We start from the raw sequence: 13,289 nt of genomic DNA, 5'->3' as shown, positions 1-13,289 counted from the left end.
CCAAGACATTATGCTCAATTAATATTTGACAAAGGTGGCAAGAGCTTAGAATAGAGTAAAGATAGCCTGTTTAAATATGGTGTTGGGAAAATTGGACAGCTGCATGCAAAAAAAATAAAGCTAGACAACCAACTTACACCATACACAAGAATAAACTCAAAATGAATAAAAGACTTAAATGTGACTCGTGAATCCATAAAAATCCTGGAAGAAAATGCAGGCAACAAAATTTCAGACATCACACATAGCACAATTTTTACTGATACAATGCCTAAAGCAATAAAAACAAAGGAATAAAATGAACACATGGGACTACATCAGATTAAAAATCTTTTTCACAGCAAAAGGAACAAGCATTGTAATGGAAAGGGAACCCAGTACATGGGAGAGCAGAATTGTCAACAACACATAAGATAAAGAGCTAATTTCAAATATATAAAGAGTATTCATACAACTCAACAAAAAGAAGACAAAAACCAATTAAAAAATAGACAGAGGAGTTAAACAAACACTTCTCCAAACAGGATATACAAATGGCTAAGAGACATATAAATAAATGCTCAATGTCACTAATCATCAGAGAGATGCAAATTAAAACATCTGTGAGGTTTCATCTCACACCTGTCAGAATGGCTGCCATCAACAAATCATCAAACAACAAGTGTTGGCGAGGGTGTGGAGAAAAGGGGACTCTCGTGCACTGCTGGTGGGAATGCAGACTGGAGCAGCCACTATGGAAAACAATATGGTGTTTCCTCAAAAAATTAAATATTGAACTGCCATTTGATCCACTGATCCCAGTTCTAGGAATATACCCTAAGAAGACTGAAACACCAATCAGAAAGAATATATGTACCTCTATGTTCATAGCAGTACTATTTACAATTGATATGGTCTGGAAACAGCCCAAGTGTCCATCAATAGATGAGTGGATAAAAAAGCTGTGATACATATACACAATGAAATACTATGAAGCCATAAGAAAGAAATACCTTTTATCTTTTGAGATGGCATGGAGGAACCTAGAATGTATTATCGTAGGTGAAACAAGCCAGTTAGAGAAAGACAAGTATCACATGATCTCACTCATTTGTTGAATATGATGAACAAAACAAGCTGAGGAACAAAATAGACCCAGAGACATGGAAGTGGAGTGCAGACTGACAAACCTCAGAAGAGGTGGATGTGGGGAGAGGAAGAGATAAACCACAGAATTTATATGCATGTATGAGTAAACAAGGGCATAGACAATAATGCTGGGGGGTGGTAGGCAGGATTGGAAGGAGGGTGTCAATGGGGGGGGGAACAGGGCTAAACATTTGTTACAAAAGTAAATAAAATAAAAAAATAAAATAAAATCATAAACAAACTGATAAAAAATAAGAAGTAGTAGTCACTTTCAACAAGTGCAATTCTGGAAATTGTATCATTGTTAGTCCAACTTGGATCATCTTCTGAGTATGTCACACTATTGGGTGATATTGCTTTGTTATGGCATGTGTCTGGACTTTGATTCAAGTATTTTCTTTCTGAATTGTATATTTTTTTTCTTTAAATGAGAAATGAACCAGAATACTCATCTTTGTTGTCAATAAACTTAAGAATTAAACCCCTGGACACAGACTGATTAGATTTAAGTCTGAAAGGGTCGTTAACTCTATGCCCTTAGACAAACATTGTCATCTACAAAAACAAATAATAATAATAAATATAACTAAGGTACAATATTGCTTAAGTGTCATACTGCAAGAAAATAATTTAGCAAAATGCAATGTGAGCACTATGTGAAGGTTATCTAATATCTAACATCCCAATAGTTTGAAAAAATTTCCTTTCACTAGAAGCCTAGATTTTAAGTTTTCCCTTTGCATATATTTCTAGGAATGCTTGCATTTTCATAAATCTGTCTAGGTGTCACTTGACCTCTGAGATAGCATCATTTCAAGGACTGTGTTTCTTTCTTTTGCAAGTCATCTTTTGGCATCTTCATACCAGCTGCTTTCAAACTGATGACACCTCAAGAGATTTCGCTAAATGTCCAGCAGTGATAACTGACAACAATCTATAAAAGCTAAGATCCAGTGATAGATCAGGGATAATAAAATAGAATATTAATATATTTTGTTTGGTATTGTTTTTAAATTTTATTGTTAAACTTGAAAATATTAAAATTTATTTTGAGTAAATAGCTATATTTACTGAGTTTTCTTTTGTATAGTTGAGTAAATATTACTGACTTTCAAATAACAACAAATAATATTTTATCTTTACTTGTCTATTTTTCCTTCTCTCTCTCTCAATTTACCCTTTCTCTGCACTTTATACCCCATTTATCTTATTTTCTTTTTCTTTCATACAACATAGATCTTTTGTGTTTTTAACATATTTCTATCAGTCTTCCAGTCTCTTCTTATTTTTTTCTAAATTTATCAGATATTGTGCTTTTAAAATTATTCTCCTTTACTTCAAATGTTTGACTTTAAATGTTTAAACAAAACTACTAAAAGCAGGTCATGAGCAGAGAGCAGTGGTTCTGTGAGGGACACGCTGGAGCTAGGCGGAGGCCATGGCTTCCTATTCTCTAGGGTGACCAAGGAGAAATACTGTGGACAGGGAAGCCGGGCTAATTTCAGTAAATTCGGTCTCTTTTCACCCCATACTAGAAAATGGAAGTTGAAGAAAGTTTTTTTCTCAAAATTTCCAGGCCTGTACCATTTCAAGGAGCAGCAGCTGGATCTGTGACGTAAACATTAAAAAAAAAAAAAAAAAAAAAAAGCTTACTCAGCAATGCTGGCTCAAAAAGCTGCTTCTGGGACATACTATGGCAATGAATTTCTCTAACAGACCTGGTTGTCTGTGCAAGTATTTTGGTGAACTAGATACCTACATTTTTTTTAATGATAAACTCCCAAACTTTTCTCACCACTTCTGGGAATTAAAAAAATATATATGGCTTTAACTTTAGCATTTTGGAGAATGGGGTGAGCATTTCATGGTTAAAAATCTAGGAGATGAGCTCTGGCCTTGCTGAGAAGCTCGGGTGATGAGCGGGTCCTCCCCATACACCAAGGTTCATCCCAGGTCAGGGCACATATAAGAATGCATATATAAGTGGAACAACAAATCAATATTTCTCTCTTTCAAATCAATAAGTTTTTTTTTAATGCCTTTAATTAACAAAACAAACAAAAACACCTAGGAGCTGAGACAAAAGTCATATTGTCCTAAAATCCTGGAATCACGATGTAGACTTAAACAATAGTGGACTGTAGGTTCACTTATTAATTTTTTAATCAAACAATTTTGAATATTTATATGTGCCTACCACTAGAGGTGGTGCTGGTGATCCAAGGCAAAATAATTGTATTATCAACAATCAACTTTAGAATTACATATGGAAGTGATCATTGATATCACAAAGGTGTATGGTGGTACAAAGCAAGTTTCTAATAGGAATGGCATTAGGAGGGTCCATGTAAGGGAGGACTTCTGTTTGAACTTGGCCTTTAAAAACAAACAAGCAAACCAACAAACAAAACTTGTAAATTCTTCTAAGTAAAGAGGTAAAATGAAAGATTCTAAATGTAGGAAAAACTTCCAGAATAAAAGAGTGCTTCCAATAAAATAAACAAAGAGAGAGAGAGAGAGAGAGAAAGAGAGAGAGAAGCAAATATTTTTCACATAATTATAATGTATGCACTCAAGAATGGCAAAAGCTTTCTCTGTGTGGACAAACCTAAGTCCATATTTGAAACAATTATTCACAAAATTCTGACAAGCAAAGCAACGGTCTTGCCTATGTATTTTTTTAATTCTATGGCTCAAAGATTAATAATGCATTAAAAGAAAGTAAATTAAATATAATTAATTGGTAAATTCATTGTAATTGGTGAATTCATTAGTAGGCCAAATAATGCGTCACTCTTTTCTTATCAATAAATACATGAATAAAATTACTTGTATGAAAGAAAATTACTTATATAATAGCTCAAGCTTTTTATAATCGCTTTTACAAATCTTACTAAATATTAGATGCTATGATAAATAATTAAGTCATTTAAATATTTTTATTCTCATGATAACTCTTTGAGACAACTGTTGTCATTAAAGCCATTATACATATGAGGATCCTGCAGCATTCTTTTAGTCTTCTTTTCATAGAATAAGTGGCTTAGGCAATAAATATTTATCTCTCACAATTCTGGAAGCTGGAAGTTTAAATTCAAGGCACTGGCGGATTCCATGACTGGTGGGGGTACATTTCTTAGTTGACAGATGGCCGTCTTGCTTTGTCCTCACATAGTGGAAGGAGTAAGAAAGATCTCTGAGGCTTCCTTAATAAAAGTGCTAATGTCATTTATGAGAGCTTCAGCTTCCTGATTAATCACTTTTCAAAAATTCCACATACAAATACTATCATGGAGATTAGGTTTAAACAAATAAATTTTGGGAAGATATGAACATTGAAAGAATTTTATTAAGTTTGCATAGCTGGTAGATGGAAGAAATAATTTTAAAAATAGATCTCCTTGGCATCAATAATCATGCTATTATTTTCAATAACTGCAGATATATAATCACTACAATGAACATTGTCAGTGCCAAAGAGCAGAGCAAAATTAAGCCACTAAAAATCTTTCACAGTTATCATGTAACTTTTTGCCTTTGCTGAGTTTTCAGCTTTACCATTTTCTAACTATGCAATCTTTAGAAATAGTATGAAAACTAACCCATTATATAAACTCTTATCTGTAAAAGAGGAATGATTAAAATACTTACAAAATGAAATTGTTAAAATTAGCAATTTAAAATATAAAATACCTATTAATAGTACCAGACACATAGTAAACCACTGTATAAGTGTTTCCATTTGTTTAATTTTTTATTTGCATAATTCGTATTTATCTGTCTTCAAGTTCAATGATTCATTCATGGACTGATTTTTTTTCTCTGCTATTAAATCTGCTCAAGACAATCTTTCTCTAGTTTACTTTGTTCTTCATTTATAGCTATTCCATGATTGCGTCTTTTTATTTCTCCTGCAATTTTTATCAATTTGTTTTTCTTACAGATGTTTCTTCTTTTTCCCCCATTGATACCTATTTCCTGATCCCACCCACACCACAGCATTGATGTCTATGTCTATTGGTTACCCATACATGCATATACATTTTGTGGTCTATCGCTTTCCTCCACCCAGGCCCCCTCTTCTAAGGTTTGTCAGTCTGTACCCTACTTTTATGTCTCTTTGTCTCTTTTGTTAATCAGTTCTTTTTTTTTTAATTAATACATTTATTTTTGTTACAGAGTTCCCTTCTATTTCCCCCACTGACTCCCCTCTACCCTCTCTCCCCGCACTGTCCCCAGGTTGTTGTCCATGTCCATTGTTCATGCACACATGCATATAAGTTCTGCGGTTTATCTCTCCCCCACCACAACCTCTTCAGGGGATTGTCAGTCTGTACCTCACTTCCGTGTCTCTGGGACTACCCCATTCCTCAGACTGTTATGTTCATTATATTCCACAAATAAGTGAGATCATAGATACTTGTCTTTCTCTGTTTGGCTTGTTCCACTTAAGATAATACTTTCCAGGTCCTTCAATGTACTCTCAAAGGATAATCAATCTTTCTTACAGCTGCATAGTACTCTATTGTGTATATGTACCACTGCTTTTTTATCCATTCATCTACTGATGGACATTTGGGCTGTTTCCAGATCTTAGGTATTGTAAATAGTGCTTCTATGAACATGGGGGTACATATATTCTTTCTGATTGGTGTTTCAGGATATTTACGGTATATGCCTATAAGTGGGACCACTGGGTCAGATGGGAGTTCAATTTTTAATTTTTTGAGGTAACTCCCTATTGTTTTCCATAGTGGCTGAACCAGTCTGCATTCCCACCAGCAGTGTACTAGAGTCTCCTTTTCTCCACACCCTCAACAACACTTGTTGTTTGATGATTTGTTGATGGCGGCCATTCTGACAGGTGTGAGGTGATACCTCATTGTTGTTTTAATTTGCATCACTCTGATGATTAAAGATGTTGAGCATTTCTTCATGTGTCTCTAAGCCATTTGTATGTCCTGTTTGGAGAGGTGTGTATGTAGTTCTTCTGCCCATTTTTTAATTGGGTTCTTTGTCTTCTTTTGTTGAGTTGTATGAGCACTCTATATGTATTGGAAATTAACCCCTTATCTGATATATCATTGGCAATGATACTCTTTCATACAGTGGGTTGTCTTTCCATTTTGATGATTATATCTTTTGCTGTGCAGAAGCTTTTCAGTTTGATGTAGTCCCATGTGTTCATTTTCTCCTTTGTATCTGCTGCCTTGGGTGATGTAGCAGTGAAAATTTTGCTGTGTATGATAGCGGAAATTTTGTTGCCTACAGTTTCTACTAAAATTTTTATGGATTCATGAGTTACATTTAAGTCTTTTAACCATTTTGAGTTTATTTTGTGTATGGTGTAAGTTGATGGTCTAGTTTCATTTATTTGCATGTAGCTGTCCAATTTTCCCAACACCATTTATTAAAGCGGCTGTCTTTCCTCCACTGTATTCTCTTGCCACCATTGTCAAATATTAATTGAGCCATTTCATTGGGTCCATTTCTGGATTCTCTCTTCTGTTCCACTGGTCTATATGCCTGTTTTTTTTGCCAGTACCAGGCTGTTTTGATTACAGTGGCTTTGGAGTATAACCTGAAATCTGGTAATGTGATCCCTCCAACTTTGTTCTTCTTTTTCAAGATTGCTGTGGCTATTCAAGGTCTTTTTTGGTTCCATATGAACTTTTGAAGAATTTATTCTAGTTATTTGAAGTATGTCGTTGGTATTTTGATGAGGATTGCATTGAATCTATAGATTGCTTTGGATAATATGGACATTTTAATGATGTTAATTTTTCCAATCCATGAACAAGGAATGTGCTTCCACTGTTTTATATCTTCCTCTATGTCTTTTTTCAACGACCTGCAGTTTTCTGTGAATAGGTCCTTTATATCTTTGGTTAAGTTTATTCCTATGTATCTTAATTTTTTTGCTGCAATGGTAAATGGGATTGTTTCTCTTTCTATGAGTTCATCATCGGTGTATAAGAATGCCATCAATTTCTTGACATTAATTTTGTACCCTGCTACTTTGCCAAATTTATTTATTGTTTAGTAAATTTTTGATGGAGTCTTTGGGGTTTTCTACATATAGTATTATGTCATCTGCAAATAATGACAGTTTCACTTCCTTTTTTCCAATTTGGATCTCTTTAATTTTGTCTTCCTGTCTGATTGCTGTGGCTAAGACTTCCAGTACTCTGTTGAATAAGATTGGTGAATGTGTGCATCCTTGTCTTGTTTCTGTTCTTAGGGGAAATGCTTCCACTATTTGCCCATTGAGTATGATGTTGGCTGTAGGTCTATTATATCTGGCCTTTATTATGTTGAAACATGATCACTCTATTCCCACATTGTTGAACATTGTTATCAGAAATGGATGCTGGATTATGTCAAAGGGTTTTTCGGCATCTATTGATATGATCATGTGGATTTCTTCATTTTATTTATGTGATGTATCACATTTATTGATTTGTGAATATTGTACCAGCCTTGCATCCCTGGGATGAATCCCACTTGGTCATTGTGAATATTTTTTTGATGTATTGCTGAACCTATTTGCTAGTATTTTGTTCAGGATTTTGGCATCTATGTTCATTAGGTATAGTGGCCTGTAGTTTTCTTTCTTTGTAGTGTCCCTACTGGTTTTTGAATTAGAATTAGGCTGGCCTCATAAAACGAGTTTGGAAGTCTTTCTTTTCCTTGAAATTTTTTGAAATAGTTTGAGGAGAATGGTTGCTAGTTCTTTTTTGAATGTTTGGTATAACTCTCCAGTGAAGCCATCCGGGCCTTGGCTTTTGTTTGCGGGGAGTGTCTTGATTACATCTTCAATTTCTTCTGTTGTTATTGGTCTGTTCACGTTTTCTATCTCTTCCTGGTTCAGTTTTGGTAGACTATGTGTTTCCAGGAATTTGTCTATTTCACTTACATTTTCAAATTTGTTGCCCTATAATTGTTCATGATATTTGTTAACAATTCTTTTTATTTCTGTGGTGTCAGTTTGTATTTCTCCTCTTTCATTTTTGATTCTGTGTATTTGGGTTCTCTCTTTGTTTCTTGGTGAGTCTAGCTAGGGTCCATCCATCTTGTTTATCTTTTCCAAGAAGCAGCTCTTTGTTTCATTGATCCTTTGAATTGTTTTTTGTTTTGTTTTGTTTTGTTTTTTGGACTCGATGTCATTTATTTCTGCTCTGATCTTTACAATTTCCTTCCTTCTACTTGCTCTGGGATTTTCTTTTTGTTTGCTTTCTAATTCTTTAACTTGTGAGGTTAGATAGTCTATTAGGGATTTACCTTGTTTCTTTATATAGGCCTGTAGTGCTATGAACTTCCCTCTCAGAACTGCTTTTGCTACATACCATAGATTTTGTGTTGTTTTGACTTCATTTTCATTCGTTTCCAGGAAGTTGTTATTTTTTTCCTTGATCTCCTCGGTAACCCATTTGTTGTTTAATAATATGCTATTTAGCCTCCATGTGTTCAAATGTCTTTGCAGTTCTTGTTGCAATTGATTTTTAGTTTCATGCTATTGTGATCTGAGAAGATGCTTGGTATGATTCTAATCTTCTTGAACTTGTAGAGACTTAGTTTGTGTCTTACATGTGGTCTATTTTTGAGAATCTCCCATGTGCAATTGAGAAGAATATGAATTTTGTAGTTTTGGGTTGTAATTCTCTGTAGATAACTATTAAATCCATTTGGTCTAGTGCTTCATTTAGAGACTCTGTTTACTTGCTGATTTTTTAGTCTAGAGGATCTATCCAGTGATGTCAGCAGGGTCTTGAAGTCCCCTGCTATGATTGTATCGCTATCGATTTCTTCTTTAAAGTCTTCCAGAAGATTTTTAATATGTTTTGGTGTTTCTATATTGGGTGCATATATGTTTATCAAGGTTATGTCTTTCTGTGGGATAAATCCTTTCAATATTATGTAGTGGCCTTCTTTGTTTGTAGTTTTGGCCTTCATTTTGAAATCTATTTTATCAGATATGAGTATTGCTACCCCAGCATTTTTTTTTCCTTTCCATTTGCTTGGAATATTTTTTTTCCATCCCTTCACTTTCAACCTATGTTTAATGTGGTTCTATTTTTCTTCCTATTTCTACTGCTAATTACAGCAGTCCTTTTAACATTTTTTGCAGTGCTGATTTGGTGATAATGTATTCCCTTAGCCTTTTTTTTTTTTTTTTTTCCCCTGGGAAGCTCTTTATTTGACCTTCTATTTTGAATGATAGCCTTGCTGGTTAAGGTAGTCTGGGATTCAGATCCTTGTTTTTCATGACCTGGATTACCTCATGCCATTCCCTTCTGGCCTGTAGTGTTTTTGTTGAGAAATCAGCTGAGAGCCTTGTGGGGATTCGTTTGTAGGTAACCTGTTGCTTATCTCTTGCTGCTTTTAGGATTCTCTCTTTGCCTTTAATTTTTGGCATTTTGATTACTATGTGTCATGGTGTGGGCCTGTTTGGGTTCTTCTAACTTTGGGCTCCCTGTGCTTCTTGAACTTGAATGCCTTCTTCCTTCACCAAATTAGGGAAGTTTTCTGTCACTATTTCTTCAAATATATTCTCTAACCCTTGCTCATTTTCTTCTTCTTCAAGGACTCCTATGATGCAAATATTATTATGTTTGTAGTTGTCCCACAGTTCTCTTAATCTGTCTTCTTGTTTTTTAATTGCTTTTTCCTTTTGGTTTTCTGATTGATTGATTTTTTCTACCCTGTTTTCCAATTCACTCATCCGGTCCTTTGCTTCCACTACATTGCTGTTTAGATGTTCCAATGTGTTCTTTATTTCTGATATGTCATTTTTCATTTCTTCTTGATGGTTTATAATTTCCAAATGACTGATTTTCAATATTTCTATGTCTGTACTCATGGTGCTCATGTCATTACACATGCTGTTGAGCTTCATCAAGATCATTGCTCTGAATTATAGTTTTGTTAACTTGCTTAATTGCATCTCATTTATCTCAATTTCAGTAGAGGTCTCTTGTTCTTTCATTTGGCTTTTGTTTCTGTGTTTCACCATTTTGGCTATTACAGTGGGTTTTGGAGCTTGCCAAATTATCCCTTGGGTGTTTGTGTTCTGCTGTTTGTGTCTCTCTCTTCAGGGTTTTGATGAGGGAGGTGGACCCACATTAAACACCACTGTCAAGTCTTATTTTCCTGGTTGGAGTTGCTAGCCCAGGAGTGGTACAGTTATCCTCTAACTTTTTGTCTGGAAGCTATCAGTAGAGGTTATTTGAAGAGCCTTGGCTTCTCAGTTGAATGAAAAATTCCCTCTGGTGTTCTGCATAAGAAGATTTCCTGAGGATGGGGCAGATGCTGGTTGTTAATGGGACTCAATTTGCATTTCAATGGCCACCAAGTGGGGTTATATCTCTGAGGGAGGGGTTGCTGCCTCTCCCCAGAGCCCTGGGAAGGAGTAAAATGACCACAGTCCTGCATGGCCACAACTCAGAACAAGCTCTAAGTGCCATCCAAATCCCGAGTGTCCCCATGTTCCAATCCAGTTTGTCTTCCCTCTGCCACAGCCCAAGGTAAGTGGCTGTGGCTATTTTAGCCTCTGTCCTGGCTCTGTGCTGTTGAACCACTTGGAGTTTAACCCGAGGGCACTGCCCACAGCTAAGGCCACTGCTGTCTGTGGGCTCCCATCCCCCCCTCGTGCCTCCACAATCCTACAAGGAACTATCGGTGTCCCTGGTTATATGGTCCTCCAAGCTGCTTTTCCGTTGCTCTTTCCTGATAATTTGTCTTTATTTTTATTGTAATTCCACTTTGGTTTTGGGAGATAGTCTGTGTAGCTTCCATTCACTCTGCCACCATTTGGGAATCGTTGCCTCTTTATCTTTCTTCTGGCTGAGATGAGAGGTATACTGAACTGGAGCAGACACTCTGGACCATGAAGTGAAGTTGAGAATGGAGGTCATACACAGTGAAACTTTGAGTCTGGCAGAGGGAGTGTGGATTAGACTGGAACTGTGTGGAGAGATTTGGAATTTAGAGGTCATTAGGATTCTGTGCTGAATCACTCCCTCATAGGACAGCAGCCATCCCACTCAAAGAACCTTGTTCATCAGTTTGTATTGTGCATTATATTCAACACATAAGTGAGATCATGTGATATTAGTCTAACTTTGATTGGCTCATTTCACTTAGGATAATATTCTCCAGGTCTCTCCATGTCCTCTCAGAAAATAAGAGAGCTCTCTTTCTTATAGCTGCATGGTATTCCATTGTGTATATGTACCACAGCTTTTTTATCCCCTCATCTACTCATGGTCACTTGGGCTGTTTCCAGATCTTATCAACTGTAAATAGTGCTGCTATTTACATAGGGGTACATATATTCTTTTCGATTGGTGTTTCAGACTTCTTAGGGTATATTCCTAGACATGGGATTACTAAGTAAAATGGCAGTTCAATTTTTAATTTATTTGAGGTAACACCACATTGTTTTCCATAGTGGCTGCACCTGTCTGCATTCCCACCAGCAATGTACTAGAGTCCCCTGTTCTCCACACACTCGCCAGACCCTTTTTTAAGATATATATTGTAGTTATTTTTTTTTTCTTAATTAATTTTTGTTACAGATGTTTCTTTTTTTTTTTTCCCATTGACATCCTCCTCCCCATCACCCAACCCCATCACCAGCTTTGTTGTCTGTGTCCATTGGTTATGCATACATGCTTATAAGTTCTGTGCTTTATTACTTCCTTCCACCCAGGCCTCCTCTTCTGAGGGTTGTCAGTCTGTACCCTACTTCCATGTCCCTTGTTCTACCCTGTTTCTCAGACTGTTATATTCATTATATTCCACAAAAAAGTGAGATCATGTTACATTTGTCTTTCTCTGCTTGGCTTGTTTTGCATACGATAATACTCTCCAGGACACTCCATGTCATCTCAAAGGATAAGAGATCTTTCTTTCTTACAGCTGCATAATACTCCATTGTGTATATGTACCATAGCTTTCTTATCTATTCGTCTACTGAGAAAAATTTGGGCTGTTTCCAGATCATAGCTATTGTAAATAGTGCTGCTGTAAACATGGGGGTACATATATTCTTTCTGATTGGTGTTTCAGGCTTCTTAGGGTATATTCCTAGAAGTGGGATCACTGGGTCAAATGGCAGTTCACTTTTTAACTTTTTGAGGTAACACCATATTGTTTTCCATAGTGGCTGCACCAGTCTGCATTCCGACGAGCAGTGTACTAGAGTCCCCTTTTCGCCACACCCTCGCCAACACTTGTTGTTTGATGATTTGTTGATGGCAGCCATTCTGACAGGTGTGAGGTGATACCTCATAGTTGTTTTAATTTGCATCTCTCTGATGATTAGTGATGTTGAGCATTTCTTCACATGTCTCTTGGCCATTTGTATGTTCTGTTTGGAGAGGTGTCTATTTATGTTTTCTGCCCATTTTTTAATTTGATTCTATGTCTTCCATTTGTTGAGCTGTATAAGTACTCTATATATTTTGGAAATTAGCCTGTTATCAGATTTATGATTGGAAATTATGGTCTCCCATATAGTGGGTTCCTTTTCCATTTTAATGCTTTTATTTTTTCTGTGCCAAAGCTTTTTATACATTGTAGTCTATTTATTCATCTTTTTCCTTTTTTTCTATTGCCTTAGATATTTTATCAGTAAAAATTCTGCTGTGTGTAATGTCTAAAATTCTGTTGCCTACATTTACTTGTAAGATTTTTATTTATTCATGAGTCACATTAAACTCTTTTATCCATTTTGAGTTAATTCTTTTGTATGGTGTAAATTGGTGGTCTAGCTTCATTTTTTTTTTTTTTTTTTTTTTTTTTTTTTTGCATATAGCTGTCCAATTATCCAAACACCATTTATTAAAAAGCCTATCTTTATTGAAGCTCTTGCCACCTTTGTCAAATATTAATTGTGCATAATATCTTGGGTCAATTTCTGGGTTCTCTGTTTTGTTCCATTGATCTATATGCCTATTCTTGTGCCAATACCAGGCTGTTTTGATTACTATGTCTTTGTAGTATAACCTGATATCGGGTACTGTGATCCCTCCTATTTGGTTCTTCTTTTTCAAGATTGTGTGGATATGCAGGGTCTTTTTTGGTTTTATATAAACTTTTGGAGTATTTAATCTAGTTCCATGAGACATGTCATTGGTATTTTAATGGGGATGCCTTTG

The sequence above is a fragment of the Molossus molossus genome, unplaced genomic scaffold, assembly GCF_014108415.1.
Source record: "Molossus molossus isolate mMolMol1 unplaced genomic scaffold, mMolMol1.p scaffold_m16_p_2, whole genome shotgun sequence".
Classification (NCBI taxonomy): domain Eukaryota; kingdom Metazoa; phylum Chordata; class Mammalia; order Chiroptera; family Molossidae; genus Molossus; species Molossus molossus.
The sequence above is the reverse complement of the archived record's forward strand: the minus strand, read 5'-3'. Positions refer to the sequence as shown.